This window comes from Balaenoptera borealis, assembly GCF_965194805.1.
Source record: "Balaenoptera borealis genome assembly, chromosome: 1".
In the NCBI taxonomy this organism is placed as follows: domain Eukaryota; kingdom Metazoa; phylum Chordata; class Mammalia; order Artiodactyla; family Balaenopteridae; genus Balaenoptera; species Balaenoptera borealis.
The window spans coordinates 126,185,927-126,201,620 of NC_138860.1; the positions used below are offsets into that span (position 1 = coordinate 126,185,927).

The following is a 15,694-nucleotide window of genomic DNA, read 5'->3' on the forward strand; positions in this document are numbered from 1 at the left end:
TCCATACAAATTGTGAGATTTTTGTCCTAGTTCTGTGAAAAATGCCATTGGTAGTTTGATAGGGATTGCATTGAATCTGTAGATTGTTTTGAGTAGTATAGTCATTTTCACAATGTTGATTCCTTCAGTCCAGGAACATGGTATATCTCTCCATCTGTTTGTATCATCTTTAATTTCTTTCATCAGTGTCTTATAGTTTTCTTCATACAGGTCTTTTGTCTCCTTAAGTAGGTTTATTCCTATGTATTTTATTCTTTTTGTTGCAATGGTAAATGGGAGTGTTTCCTTAATTTCTCTTTCAGATTTTTCATCATTAGTGTATAGGCATGCAAGAGATTTCTGTGCATTAATTTTGTATCCTGCTACTTTACCAAATTCACTGATTAGCTCTAGTAGTTTTCTGGTAACATTTTTAGGATTCTCTATGAATACTATCATGTCATCTGCAAACAGCTTTAAAACTTCCAAAACTATGTTGGATAATAGTGGTGAGAGTGGGCAACCTTGTCTTGTTCCTGATCTTAAAGGAAATGGTTTCAATTTTTCACCATTGAGAATGATGTTGGCTGTGGGTTTGTCATATATGGCCTTTATTATGTTGAGGTAGTTTCCCTCTATGCCTACTTTCTGGAGAGTTTTTATCATAAATGGGTGTTGAATTTTGTCAAAAGCTTTTTCTGCATCTATTGAGATAATCATATGGTTTTTCTCCTGCAATTTGTTAATATGGTGTGTCACATTGATTGAATTGATTATATGGAAGAATCCTTGCATTCCTGGGATAAACTCCACTTGATCATGGTGTATGATCCTTTTAATGTGCTGTTGGATTCTGTTTGCTAGTGTTTTGTTGAGGATTTTTGCATCTATGTTCATCAGAGATATTGGCCTGTAGTTTTCTTTTTCTGTGATATCTTTGTCTGGTTTTGGTATCAGGGTGATGGTGGCCTCATAAAATGAGTTTGGGAGTGTTCCTCTCTCTGTTATATTTTGGAAGAGTTTGAGAAGTATACGTGTTAGTTCTTCTCTAAAGGTTTGGTAGAAATAGCCTATGGAACCATCTGGTCCTGGGCTTTTGTTTGTTGGAAGATTTTTAATCACAGTTTCAATTTCATTACTTGTGATTGGTCTGTTTATATTTTCTATTTCTTCCTGGTTCAGTATCGGAAGGTTGTGCTCTTCTAAGAATTTGTCTATTTCTTCCAGGTTGTCCATTTTATTGGCATATAGTTGCTTGTAGTAATCTCTCATCATCCTTTGTATTTCTGCAGTGTCAGTTGTTACTTCTCCTTTTGCATTTCTAATTCTGTTGATCTGAGTCTTCTCCCTTTTTTCCTTGATGAGTCTGGCTAATGGTTTATCAATTTTGTTTATCTTCTCAAAGAACCAGCTTTCAGTTTCATTGATCTTTGCTATTGTGTCCTTCATTTCTTTTTCATTTATTTCTGATATGATCATTATGATTTCTTTCCTTCTACTAACTTTGGGGGTTTTTTGTTCTTCTTTCTCTAATTGCTTTAGGTGTAAGGTTACATTGTTTATTTGAGATGTTTCCTGTTTCTTGAGGTAGGATTGTATTGCTATGTACTTCCCTCTTAGAACTGCTTTTGCTGCATCCCATTGGTTTTGGTCGTCATGTTTTCATTGTCATTTGTTTCTAGGTTTTTTGATTTCCTCTTTGATTTCTTCAGTGATCTCCTGGTTGTTTAGTAGCATATTGTTTAGCCTCCATGTGTTTGTATTTTTTACAATTTTTTCCTGCAGTTGATATCTAGTCTCATAGCATTGTGGTCGGAAAAGATACCTGATATGATTTCGATCTTCTTAAATTTACCAAGGTTTGATTTGTGACCCAAAATATGACCTAACCTGGAGAATGTTCCATGATCACTTGAGCAGAAAGTGTATTCTGTTGTTTTAGGATGGAATGTCCTACAAATATCAATTAAGTCCACTTTGTTTAATGTGTCATTTAAAGCTTGTGTTTCCTTATTCATTTTCATTTTGCATGATCTGTCCATTGGTGAAAGTGGGGTGTTAAAGTCCCCTGCTATGATTGTGTTAGTGTGTCCTTTTCCCCTTTTAGGCCTTTAGCATTTGCCTTATTTATTGAGGTGCTCCTATGTTGGGTGCATAAATATTTACAATTATTATATCTTCTTCTTGGATTGATCCCTTGATCGTTATGTAGTGTCCTTCTTTGTCTGTTGTAATAGTCTTTACTTTAAAGTCTATTTTGTCTGATATGAGAACTGCTATTTTTTCCATCCCCTCACTTTCAGTCTGTAAGTGTACCTAGGTCTGAAGTGGGTCTCTTGTAGACAGCATATATACGGGTCTTGTTTTGGATCCATTCATCCAGTCTATGTCTTTTGATTGGAGCATTTAATCCATTTACATTTAAGGTAATTATCAATATGTATGTTCCTATTACCATCTTCTTAATTGTTTTGTGTTTCTTTTTGTAGGTGTTTTCCTTCTCTTGTGCTTCCTGACTAGAGAAGTTCCTTAAGAATTTGTTGTAAAGGTGGTTTGGTGGTGCTGAATTCTCTTAACTTTTGCTTGTCTGTAGCTTTCAGTTTCTTCATCGAATCTGAATGTGATCCTTGGTGGGTAGAATAATCTTGGTTGTCGGTTTTTCCTTTTCATCATTTTAAATATGTCCTGCCACTCCCTTCTGGCTTGCAGAGTTTCTGCTGAAAGATCAGCTGTTAACCTTATGGGGATTCCCTTGTATATTATTTGTTGATTTTCGCTTGCTGCTTTTAATATTTTTCCTTGTATTTAATTTTTCATAGTTTGATTAATATGTGTCTTGGCTTGTTTCTCCTTGGGTTTATCCTGTATGGGACTCTCTGCACTTATTGGAATTGATTGACTATTTCTTTTCCCATGTTAGGGAAGTTTTGAACTATAATCTCTTCAAATATTTTTCAAACCCTTTCTTTTTCTCTTCTTCTTCTGGGACCCCTATAATTCGAATGTTGGTGCCTTTAATGTTGTCCCAGAGGTCTCTGAGACTGTCCTCAATTCTTTTCATTCATTTTTCTTTATTCTGCTCTGCGGTGGTTTTTTCCAGTATTTTATCTTCCAGGTCACTTATCCGTTCTTCTGCTTCAGTTATTCTGCTATTGATTCCTTCTAGAGAATTTTAAATTTCGTTTATTTTGTTGTTCAGCATTGTTTGCTTGCTCTTTAGTTCTTCTAGGTCCTTGTTAAACGTTCTTGTATTTTCTCCATTCTATTTCCAAGATTTTGAATCATCTCTACTATCATTACTCTGAATTCTTTTTCAGGTAGACTGCCTATTTCCTCTTCATTTGTTTGGTCTGGTGGGTTTTTACCTTGCTCCTTCATCTGCTGCATATTTCTCTGTCTTCTCATTTTGTTTAACTTACTATGTTTGGGGTTTCCTTTTTGCAGGCTGCAGGTTCATAGTTCCCATTGGTTTTGGTGTCTGCCCCCAGTGGGTGAGGTTGGTTCAGTGGCTTGTGTAGGCGTCCTGGTGGAGGGCACTGGTACCTGTGTTCTGGTGGGTGTGGTTGGATCTTCTCTTTCTGGTGGGCTGGGCTGCGTCCGGTGGTGTTTTGGGGTGTCTGTGAACTTAGTATGATTTTAGGCAGCCTCTCTGCTAATGAGTGGGGTTGTGTTCCTGTCTTTCTAGTTGTTTGGCATGGGGCATCCAGCACTTGAGCTTGCTGGCCGTTGAGTGGACCTGGGCCTTAGCATTGAGATGGAGATGTCTGGGACAGCTCCCGCTGACTGATATTACGTGGGGTCGGGAGGTCTCTGGTCGTCCAATGTCCTGAACTCGGCTCTCCGACCACAGAGGCTCAGGTCTGACACCAGGCCGGAGCACTAAGACCCTGTCAGCCACACAGCTCAGAAGAAAAGGGACAAAAAAAAAAGAAATAAAAAATAAATAAATAAAAATTAAAAATTAAATTTTTAAAATAAAAAAATTATTAAAATAAAAAGTAATAAAATTTCTTTTAACAAAAGGAAGAAAGCAACCAAACAAATAAACAAATCCACCAATGATAACAAGCACTAAAAACTATACTAAGATAAATATAAAAATCAGAAACAAGTCAGTCACAGACAGCAAACCCAATGTCTACAGTTGCTCCCAAAGTCCACTGCCTCTATTTTGGGATGGTTCATTGTCTATTCAGGTATTCCACAGATGCTGGGTACATCAAGTTGATTGTGGGGATTTAATCCGCTGCTCCTGAGGCTGCATGGAGAAATTTCCCTTTCTCTTCTTTGTTCTCACAGCTCCTGGGGTTCAGCTTTGGTTTAGCCCCACCCCTGCGTTTATTTCGCTCTCAGGCAACTGTTCCCCACCTAGAAAGGAGGGTGTTAAAGCAGTGGCTGATTCGGGGGCTCTGGCTCACTCATTAGGGGAGGGAGGGGTACAGTAGTCATAACTGGAATGTGGGGCGAGCCTGCGGCAGCAAAGGCCAACGTGACATTGCAACAGCCTGAGGCACGATGTGTGTTCTCCTGGGGAAGTTGTCCCTGGATCACGGGACCCTGGCAGTGGTGTGCTGCACAGGTTCCCGGGAGCAGAGGTGTGGATAGTGACCTGTGCTTAAACACAGGCTTCTTGCTGGCTGCAGCAGCAGCCTTAGCATCTCATGCCCGTCTCTGGGGTCCGCACTGATAGCCAAAATTTACAGAAAAAACAGAAATTTATCTTCTCACAATTCTGGAAGCTAGATGTCCAAGATCAAGGTGTCAGCAAGGTTGTGGGAAAGGTTCTTCTGAGCCTCTCTCCTTGACTTATAGATGACCATCTTCTACTTGTATCTTTATGTGGTCTTCCCGCTGTATCTGTGTCTGTCCTCATCTTGTTGTATAAGGACACCAGTCATACTGGATTAGGGCTCACCCTAATGACTTTTTTTTCATTTCATGGATGTTCCCCAATTTATTCAACTAATACCATAACTGATGACTCCAGTGACATTATGTACACCGCAATGATGAACACTGTTGTATATGTATTTTTCATTAACAAAATGATAATTGAGGTATAACATACTTACAAAAATGCAGAAATTATATGGGCATAGCTTGATAAACCATCAAAAAATAAATATACCTAGGAAACATCTCCCAGCTCAAGAAATAGAAGTATACCAACATCCCATAAGCCCCCCTTGTGTCCCTGCTAATCACTACCTTTTCCCTATTCCCCAGTCTTAACCATTATTTTGATTTCTAGCACCATAGGTTATTATTACCTGTTTTTGCACTTTGTATACATGGAATCCTATAATATGTATTACTTAATGTATGGCTTCTTTCACTCAACATTATAAGCATGCAATTGATTCACATTGTTGTGGCATTGATTCACTCATATTCATTGCTGTATACTATTCCACTGCATGAGTATATCAAATTTTTTTCATTGATTGGAAGACTTTACTTTTTCAGTTTTTTTATTGAGGTATAGTTGATTTATAATATTTATATTATTATATTTATAATATTATATTATTTTCAGGTGATAACATAGTGGTTCAAAATTTTTACAGATTATACTCCATTTAAAGTTATAAAATATTGGCTGTATGCTCTGTGTTATACAATATATTCTTGTAGCTTATTTATTTTATACATAGTAGTTCATACCTCTTAATCCCCTATCTGTATCTTGCCCCTCCTGTCTTCCCTCTCCCCAGTGATAACCACTAGTTTGTCCTCTATATCTGTGGGTCTGTTTCTGTTTGTTATAGTCATTTATTTGATTTTTTAGATTCCATGTATGAGTGATAACATACAGTATTTGTGTTTCTCTCTATGGCTTATTTCACTTAGTATAATACCCTCCAGGTCCATCCATGTTGTTGCAAGTAACAAAATTCCATTTTTTTTATGGCTGAGTAGAATTCCATTGTGTATGTGTATGTGTATATATATATATATATATATATATATATATATATATATATATACCACATCTTCTTTATCCATTCATATGTTGATGCACACTTAGGCCTCTTCTGTATCTTGGCTATTGTAAATAGTGCTGCTATGAACATTAGGGTGCATGTATCTTTTCAAATTAGTGTTTTCCTTTTCTTCGAATATATACCTAGGAGTGGAATTGCTGGATCATATGGTAGTCTATTTTTAGTTTTTTTGAGGAAACTTTATACTGTTTTCCATAGTGATTGCACCAATTTACATTCCCGCTAACAGTGTACAAGTGTTTCCTTTTCTCCACAACCTCGTGGACATTTGTTATTTGTGGTCTGGTCTTTTTGATGATAGTCATTCTGACAGGCGTGAGGTGACATTTTGTTGTGGTTTCAATTTGCATTTCTCTTATGATTAGCAATATTGAGCATCTTTTCATGTAACTGTTGGCCATCTGTATGTCTTCTTTGGAGAAATGTATATCTAGGTCTTCTGCCCATTTTTTTAATCCAGTTGTTTGTTTTTTTGATAATGAGTTGTTTGAACTGTTTCTACATTTTGGATATTAACCCCTTGTTGGTCATATCATTTGCAAATATTTTCTCCCATTCAGTAGGTTGTCTTTTCATTTTGTCAATGGTTTCCTTTGCTGTGAAAAAGCTTTTAAGTTTAATTAGGTCCCATTTGTTTATTTTTGCTTTTGTTTCCTTTGCCTTAGGAGACAGATCCAAAAAAATGCTGCTACGATTTATGTCAAAGAATGTTCTAAGTTTTCTTCTCTGAGTTTTATGGTTTCAGGTCTTACATTTAATCTTTAATCCATTTTGAGTTTATTTTTGTATATGGTATGAAAAAGTTGTCCAGTTTGATACACAGTAGTGCATGTGGCTGCCCAGTTTTCCCAGCACAATTTATTGAAGAAGCTGTCTTTTCTCCATTGTATATTCTTGCCTCCTTTGTCATAGATTAATTGACCATAAGTGCAAGTGTTTGTTTCTGGGCTCTCTATTCTGTTTCATTGATCTATGTGTCTGTTTCTGTGCCAGTACCATACTCTTTTGATTACTGTAGTTTTGTAGTATAATCTGAAGTCTGGAGTGTGATACCTCCAGCTTTGTTCTTTCTCAAGATTACTTTGGCTCACCCTAATGACTTTATTTTAATTAATTATTTCTCTAAAAAACCTATCCCCAAATACAGTCACATTCTGAGGTAATGGGGGTGAGGACTTCAACATATGAATTTGGGGGGGGGGACATAATTCAGCCCACAAAACTTATGCAAATAGGGAAGCCATTAAAAGGATTTAACCAAGGAAATGACATAATCCAATTTACATTTTAAGAGCAGTGTGGCTATAGTATACAGAAAAGATTGGAGAAGAGGAAAAGTGGTAATAGGGAGACAAGTTAGCAGATTATTTCTGTAATGCAGACCCCAAAACAGACATTCTTAACCTGGAGCCTACAGATAGGCTTGGAAGGGGGTGAGCCACAATTTTGTCGATGCTGTATTTACAGAATCATACGAGCGTGCATATGTACCCATAACATGATTTAGTCTCAAAGCCTTGTTACAACCAAGAATCACAGTGCAATGCTGAAAATAAATTTAAAAGTTAAGAAACCCCATGTTTTACTCACATTACTCAAAGGGACTCAAACACACAATGTGTAAAAGCACTTACTAAAATACCTTCTATTCTCCTGCCCATTTAGTCCTTTCCTACAGTTATACCAGGATCTCTCTCCTCAAAACCCCCAGGGAAAAACACTCCTCCACCAACCCTCCATTGCCCAAAGCATTTTCTCTTCTCCACATCCCTTCTTTCTTTCCTCTTTAAGAACTTTATCAAATACATCAACCTAGCTTCTCTTCTGCAAAAATAAATCTTTGAAGGGAGAGAAAGACAAAAATCATTTCACTTAGACTGAGGATTCTATTTGTGAGGAAGGGAGGTGGTGGGGAAAATCTCTGAACATTCCACATTAATCGTTTTTGTCTTATTTTATGTATTTTCTTACAGAGTCTTGGTGTTCATCAGATTCTCAAAGGATTTGTTAAATATGTTAAGAACTATCAAAAGAACAAGAGAGACAACTGAGGGGTGGGGTAGGGAGAGTGTAGATTGTGGTTCTCTAGGAACTGAGCAAGGCCATCTGACCATTCTCTCAGTCAGACTGGTCCATAAATAGGCCACCACTGTGGTGGCCTATTATGCCCATACTGCATCCTAAGACAACCAACTGTGCGCTGATAAGACTTCAAACAAAGCTAATGGATTGATTGAGTACCACTTCAAAGGACAAGCTCATTGTAAACAAATGTATTCTGCTATGAACGTGATCATTAGGAAACCCTGAGTAATCTGCTAATTCAGGTCATTCAAACCAGAAATGTGATCTTTTCATTCGAATCAATTAAAAAGTTAATGAAGATATGTAAACATTGATTCTATCAGACCACAAACCTGCTGTGTACACACCAGAAAGAGACTCTGTGGTTAGACACAAAAGAAAGGAAACATAGAGTATAAAAGATAGAAATAAAATGTGCCCTACCCTCACTTTCCTATCCCAGTTAATTTCTACCCAACCTTCAAGTCCCAGCTAAGGGCTTATCTCTTTGTGAACCTTCACTCCAGGCTCAGGTAAATGTCTCATCTCTTGTTCCACAGTATCCTGTGAGCTCTATCATTTCACTACCACATTGTTATTAAGATTATCTGTCTCCTCTACTCAGTTGTGAGCTTCTACAGATCAAGGATAAGATCTTATTCTTTGTTTTCTGAGCACCTAGCACAGGACCTGGCACAAAGTAGGTAAATATTCATTGATAAGGCTGGCTTCAAGTTTTACGCTGTTTCTAAAAAAGAAGCAGACTCACAGATATAGAGAACAAGCTAGTGGTTACCAGTGGGGAGAGGGAAAAGGGAGGGGCAATACAGGGGTTGGGGATTTTTAAAAAGTGTTATTATGGGATTATATGAAATCATGTATGTGAAACTTTTGAAAATTGTAAAGCACTGTGGAATTTTTTTAGTAAGTTAAAAAATAAAAATACACACACAAAATACTTATGTTGTTTCTACCATACTACCTTGCTTCCTGGAATAATAAGATCTAAATTATTTGCTTATCATTTATCATCTGGGAAGTTTTGTAGAGATGCTAGTTCTATACAGGGATTGGAGGTATCCTCAGCCCAAATTTCTGACTGAGGATTAAGTAGTTGAGGCCCATTTTCTTGGAAAGCAGTGGGGGTCAGGGGTAGAAAGTTGATGGGAGCTGGTAGAGGAATTAAGGAAGGGAATCTTCACCCATTCTTCAGTCATCTGTGGAAGCATGTTCTCATGTTACTCAATCTTTCGAAGGAAACTTTCCAAACCACTTCTAACCATATACCATCCAAAGTTTCCCTCTGAATCATTCAAGAGCCATCTAGATGTGGGTTGAACAACAGTTACTGCAATAATGTTTTTCTTAAGTGTCACATGTGTTACAACATCTCAATGAGACTATTTGTGGTTTGAGCCTTCTGAATCAGGATATAGAGAGGTTCCAACATCTGAGATTCATTTAATGGAAGCAAAAAAATTGAACCCTTCGATGAATCCACCTGCACCAAGACCACCTACCATGCTGTGCAAAATGCAGGTTCTTGCATCTGCCCCAGATCTAGTGAATAAGATTCTTTGAGGTTGGAGGCTAGAGATTTCCCTTCTTAATAAGCTCCTTAGGTAATCTCATCATCAAAACTCAGCTCAGAAATTGTATCTTCAGGGAAATCTTTTTTGGACCCTCACCCAGCTTACAAGCTACCCCAACACCTCCTTTCATCATGCTTTCCACATTATGTCTCCCCTGCTACACTGGGTTCCAAGAGGGCAGCAGCTTTGCCTTCTTGTTCATTGCTGATCCCCAGGGCTTTGAACAGTGTTGATGAACTGAATGAATGATTCTTATGTACTCTAAAATGGACAGCCAGATGCTAGGGTTGAAGCTCCTGTCCACAGCATGTAAGGTGCTCTGAGGTCTGGCCCCTGCCTACCTCTCCAGCCTTCTCCTCCCCAACTCTCTGCGTCACACTCAATACACCAGTAACATTTAGTTGCTTGTTGTTCCTTACACAGCCCTTTACTTCCCTATGCTTTTGCTCAATTTGTCCCTTCTTGTTCTAAACCCCTATCACTATGTGCAGTCTCCTCCATTCACACCCTCCTCCATATGCACCTCCTTGCCACTATCTAGATAATTCCCATTCTATCCTTTTAAGTTTCTACTGAGGCATCTCCTCCTTGCAGGAAGCTTTCCCATTCCCACTACTCCACAATAGCCTCTCTTCTCTGGGACCAGTGACAGCTATGCATATTTCCATCTTTGCCCTTACCACATTGTTTAGTAATTACCTCTCTCTGTGTTGGTCTTCTGCATTAGACTATGAACTCCTTGAGGATGTGGACCGAATCTCATTAATCTATCCATCCTTACTTTTTATTCCAGTCCTTGGCATAAAGTAGCTGTTCAACAAATTACCATTTAATGAATGAATGAACAGATGAGCAAACAGAGCCAAATCCTCAGGCACAATTGTTAACTGAAACAGGAACATGTATATCTGAACACACACAAACTGGTGACTGGATTAACTGATCCCATTAGGGCACCAAGAGTTGAGGGCCTCTATGCATAAAGCCAGTCATCTTATCAGATTGGCAAGAAGGGTTAAGCCAGAAAGGACTAATATGTATGGACACTACAAACCAGACAGAGAAGAAGCTGAGAATTCCAAGGTTCATTAACCAAGTCACAGCAAAAAACTCATAAGCCTAGATGCAGGTCAGGGCAAGTGAGTAGGCAATATGGTGGGCCAGAGAACATGGAGAGAAGTAAAGAAGGTGGGGTGAGCGGGGGTCCAAGAGAAAGTCCATAGGACAATGAGTCAGTCATGGTGGTTTCTGGGTGAGTTAGCCCTCAGCTGCCTTGGTGAGCTTGTGAGAGCATCTTAAAGTGACAGTGCTCCCTGGATAGGATCTGAAATAATGTGTCACTCAATTCTAGGTTAAAAGAATGAAAATCATATTGTGGTTTTTACTAAAAGCCCAGGGTTTTGGTTTCCTATTGTTGCTTTAACAAATTACCACAAATTTAGTGGCTTAAATAACACAAATTTATTATCTCGCAGTTCTGGAAAAGTTTAAATGAGAGTCATACAGAGCTAAAACTCAAAGTACCAGCAGAGCTGTGTTCCTTCAGGAGGCTTTAGGGGATCATCTGTTCCCTGCTTTTCCAGTTTCCAGAGGCTACCCCCATTCTTTGGTTCATGGTTCTTCCTAGCAATGGTATCACTCTGACCTCTGCTTCCATCATCACAGCTCTTTCTCCAACTCTTTCACTCTGACCCTCCTGCCTCCCTCTTAAAAAACCTTTGTGGTTACATTGGACCCATCCCGATAATCCAAGATAATTTCCCTATCTCAAGATCTTAACTTGATTAAGATCTTAACATTTGCAAAGTGCCTCTCGTCCATGTAAAGGAACATATTCACAGGTTCCTGGATCAGGACATGAACATCTTTGGGGGATCATTATTCTACCTACCATACTCATCTGTAGAAAAAAATTATTTTAAAAACTGAATCAGGTTTTGATTTTAAAAAATAATAATAGTAAGTATATAGCTCTAAATTTCCTGTCAACGAAGGCAACTAAGAAAATGACACAAAAATCTGAAAACAGGGGCTAGAGAAAGGAAAATTATAATTGTGTAATAATTTAGAGTTTCAATTGGTTTTTCTCAATTAAAAATTCAAATATATAAAATAGATAGCTAGTGGGAAGCAGCCGCATAGCACAGGGAGATCAGCTCGGTGCTTTGTGACCACCTAGAGGGGTGGGATAGGGAGGGTGGGAGGGAGGGAGACACAAGAGGGAAGAGATATGGGAACATATGTATATGTATAACTGATTCACTTTGTTATAAAGCAGAAACTAACACACCATTGTAAAGCAATTATACTCCAATAAAGATGTTAAAAAAAAATTCCAATATAAATGTGACACTGTCACTCCTAAAAGAGGATAACAATTGGACACAACTACCTGCTTTTTCACTGGCTTTGCATCTCCCCTCTTCAGGTCCCCTCTTCTCTTTAAGCAAGAACATGCACCTCAAAACTGTAGGTGGTAACTGCCGCATATATTAATGCCAGCAACACATGTAGCACAGAGATGTGATTGAAAGACATGAAAAGGAGAAAGGTCGAAAAGGATTCAACTCAAGACATGAAAAGGAGAGGAGTCATTTTTTTCCCTCCAAAATGGAAAAAAAAAAGCAGCAAATGCTTTAAAAGGGACCTCTGGATTTTATTCAAATTATGAATACTCTAGGATTTTGCACCTATAAATTATTGAAGGTAAAAAGAAAATATTTTAAATGCCATATATGATCATAATGTGAAAGCACATTTTCTGACCAGCTCAGACAAAGGCAAGTTACAAACTCATTAGTAGATAGTGGCAGATGGTGCTAGTTGAGGCCAGTGCTAAGTAAGCCAGGACTGCAAGGGTAGGGGATTGTCACCGAAAGCAACATAATTTACCCTCCTTCCAGCCACAGGAGAAGAAAAGTTATTATCAGCAAATAGCTGGTAACATTGGGAGACAGTATATTTCTTTAATCTGTCTAATTTTCCTCCTTAGGTAAAATAAAAGAGAAACAAAAGAAAAGTTCAGAGCTCTTTTCAAAGCCTTGATTGAGGGCTCACTATTATCTTTTTAAGACAGCTTAGTTTATCCCCGCAAAACTACTCTCACATAATTTTGAAAGTGTTGAAGACTTAGTTTCTTCTAAAACAAGAAAGATGCCAGCGTGCTTATCAGCACTAGAGAAGAAGCCCATAGAAAGAGCCAAAAATATAATAGAAGAGGAAATAATACAAGACTGGAGGCAGAGAGACCATGAGGGAGCTGTCACACTAATCTAAGACAAAGATCTGAACTGGCAAATGTAGTGTACAAGTTTCCTGTGGCTGCCACAACAAATTACCACAAACTGGATGACCAAAAACAATAGAAATGTATTCTCTCACAGTCTCACATTTCTGGAAGCCAGAAGTTCAAAATCAAGGTCTCTGGAGGTCTAGCGGAGAAACCTTCCTTGTCTCTTCCAGCTTCTGGTGGTTGTCAGATTTCTTGGTTTCTTTGGCTTGTGGCTGCATCACTCCAAGCTCTGCCTCTGTCTTTGCCTTCATATTGCCTTCTCCTCGGTGTATCTGTGTCTTCTCTCCTGTCACAATTCTTCCTCTTCCTTTCTCTTATAACCTCATCGTAAGATCCTTAATTTAATTACATCTGCAACAACTCTTTTTCCATATAATGTAACATTTAAAAGTTCCAGGTAGCTGGATATAAACATATCTTTTTGGAACCACCATTCAACCGATCATTGGTAATAAATGTGAAGAGGGAGAAAAAAATCTGAGAATTATTTGAGAGGTACCATCAGCAGAACTTGATGATTAATTGACTGTGGGGAATGAAGGGGAGGGAAGAGTCAAGAGTAACTTTCAACTAAATACCTAGGTAAGAACTAGATACTCAACTGAAATAGAGAACTTGGATGGCAGAGCCCTTTTATAATGAAGAAGATGACTTCCTTTTAAACATGTTGATTTTGAGGTGTCCATGATATATCTAGATGTTCAGCAGACAGCAGGACCTATGCATCTGAATCTCCAGAGAGAGAACTGGGCTAGAGATAGAGATTTGGGAGCTTGTGGGCATACTAGTGGTAATTTAAAGACCTCAGAGAGGATAATATTGCTCAAGAAAGCAATCGGTAGCAAGAATTACAGAAGATTAGAAATAGACACCTGGCAGTCAAGGAGTAGACAGAGGAAGAGCAGCCCATAAAACAGATCAAAAATTAAATAATAAATGAATAAATAAATAAATATTTTTAAAAATTAATGGTGAACAGGTACAAATAATTCCAGGAGAGTGTAATGTCCAGAGGCCAAGAGAATAATTTCTGGAAGTGGGGAAGAATAAGCAATGTCAAATGGAGTAGAAAGAACAAATGAGATGAGGAGTAAAGTGTTGAAGTAGATGATAGAGGGAGAAAGATACCACGTAGGTCTGCAAATGAAAAACAGTCCAGACAATGGGAAAGCACATGCAAAAGCCACGAACTTTTCATGAATGCTTGAAGAACAGCGAGGTGACCAGTGTGGAGGGAAAAGGGTGAACAAGGATGTAAGTAAGACAGGGGGTTGAGAGGTAACAGGAGTCCTTTACCTTAACACAAGTAGGCCCTACTCCTTAACACAGGTAGAGCCTTTCTGGCCATTTTAAGGACTATGGATTTTATTCTAAGTGAAAATGAGAAGGTATCAGAGGGTTTTCTGCAGAGGAATGACATGATCTGACTTCCTTTTTAACAAGATCACTTGGGCAACTGTTTGGGAGCAAGAAACAAGGCTCAAAAGACATGCTAGAGACAGACTGGAAGCAAAGATGTAAGTAGGGAAGTCAGTTAGGAGGTTACTGCAATATCTCAATAAGAGGTGAGGGCAGCTTGGACCACAATGGTAGCTATGAAGGTGAGAGGAAGGGATGTAATTGTTGATATACTTGAAAGTGGGCTCATAAAGATAGCTGAAGGATTAGGCACAGCGAGGAAAAGATGAATCAAAGATGATTCCAAGGATCTTAGCTGAAGTTACTCAAAGCCTGGAGTAACCGTCAGGAAGCAGCACCCCTTCTATGTATAAATAGTGGGTTTGCTATGCAAATGGAACTTCAACGTAAGGGTCTAGTCCTTTATTCCGACCAGATTGCCTATCCTAAACCTCTTCTATGTAATAATATTGGTGCGGGCACTGTGTATGATGCTGAGAGGCATGTCAAACTCTATGTCACCGAGGTGCAAAGTGCAAAAGTGAGAGCAAGAAATAAGGCTCAAAATATATGATGAAGACAGACTGCAGAGAGCTAGAAAAGAAGTTAAACTACATTGGAAAATCACTTGATTGTTCTACAGCACACTGCACTGCACACTACAGACATGAAAATGCACACATGTTCCTCTCATAATTCACCAGAAAACCCAGTGATCCACTCCTCAGCAAGAATTGTCCTGGGAATCTTTGATTAAATTGAACCCACTCAGGCCACATCATTGCTGAAAAATTCACACTTAGGAGGAAGGAAAATTAAGAGTGTTCTTCATGAGACTATGAGCCAACTGCACAAGCTCAATATCCTCCCTACATCAGGAATCACAAGCTATTAATATTGTGAAGTGATACCAGCAAACTGAAGAGGGTTGCTTCCCAAACTCTCTGGGTGTCACATGAGATACTTAACAGCTCAGTACTACGTGGAAATGATGCAGGGGTGTGCTCTACCTTCAGAGCCTCTCAGTCACTCAGGAAACTCCAAATTAGGGGAATAAGCTATTGCATATGCAAATTGTATTCACTCTGAAATTTATTACCGTTGCTCCAACATCTGTTCAAAGGCAGCCAGATTGTTTCCCATGGGCATGTGACTTCCACTGAGTCCAAGAGAAACTGCACCAATCTGAGAAGAGTACAAAGGATCCTCCAGAATTTGAAAGCAGAACTAACATTTTAGTGCTGAAAATAAACATGAGCATCCCAGCATTCTTTCCCCTGGAAACATGTGGTACCTGGAGGTTAGATTCCCAGAACAACCCACAAACGTTTGTTTAATCCACGATGTTTCTAAAACACTCTATA

The 15,694-nt window shown here is 38.6% G+C and overlaps 1 protein-coding gene across 5 annotated transcripts in view; it reads right to left on the minus strand.

Moving 5' to 3' along the window:
• Positions 1–15,694, minus strand: part of LOC309611445 (uncharacterized protein) — a 118,103-nt gene that overhangs the window by 14,581 nt on the left and 87,828 nt on the right. The window contains exon 2 of one of the 5 annotated variants that reach the window (XR_014234532.1): positions 5,497–15,515. The exons of the other annotated variants lie outside the window; for them this stretch is intronic. The gene's annotated coding sequence lies outside the window, so the exon portion shown is untranslated. Of the gene's footprint in view, positions 1–5,496; positions 15,516–15,694 lie in introns of those variants that run through there. 5 annotated transcript variants of the gene reach the window in all.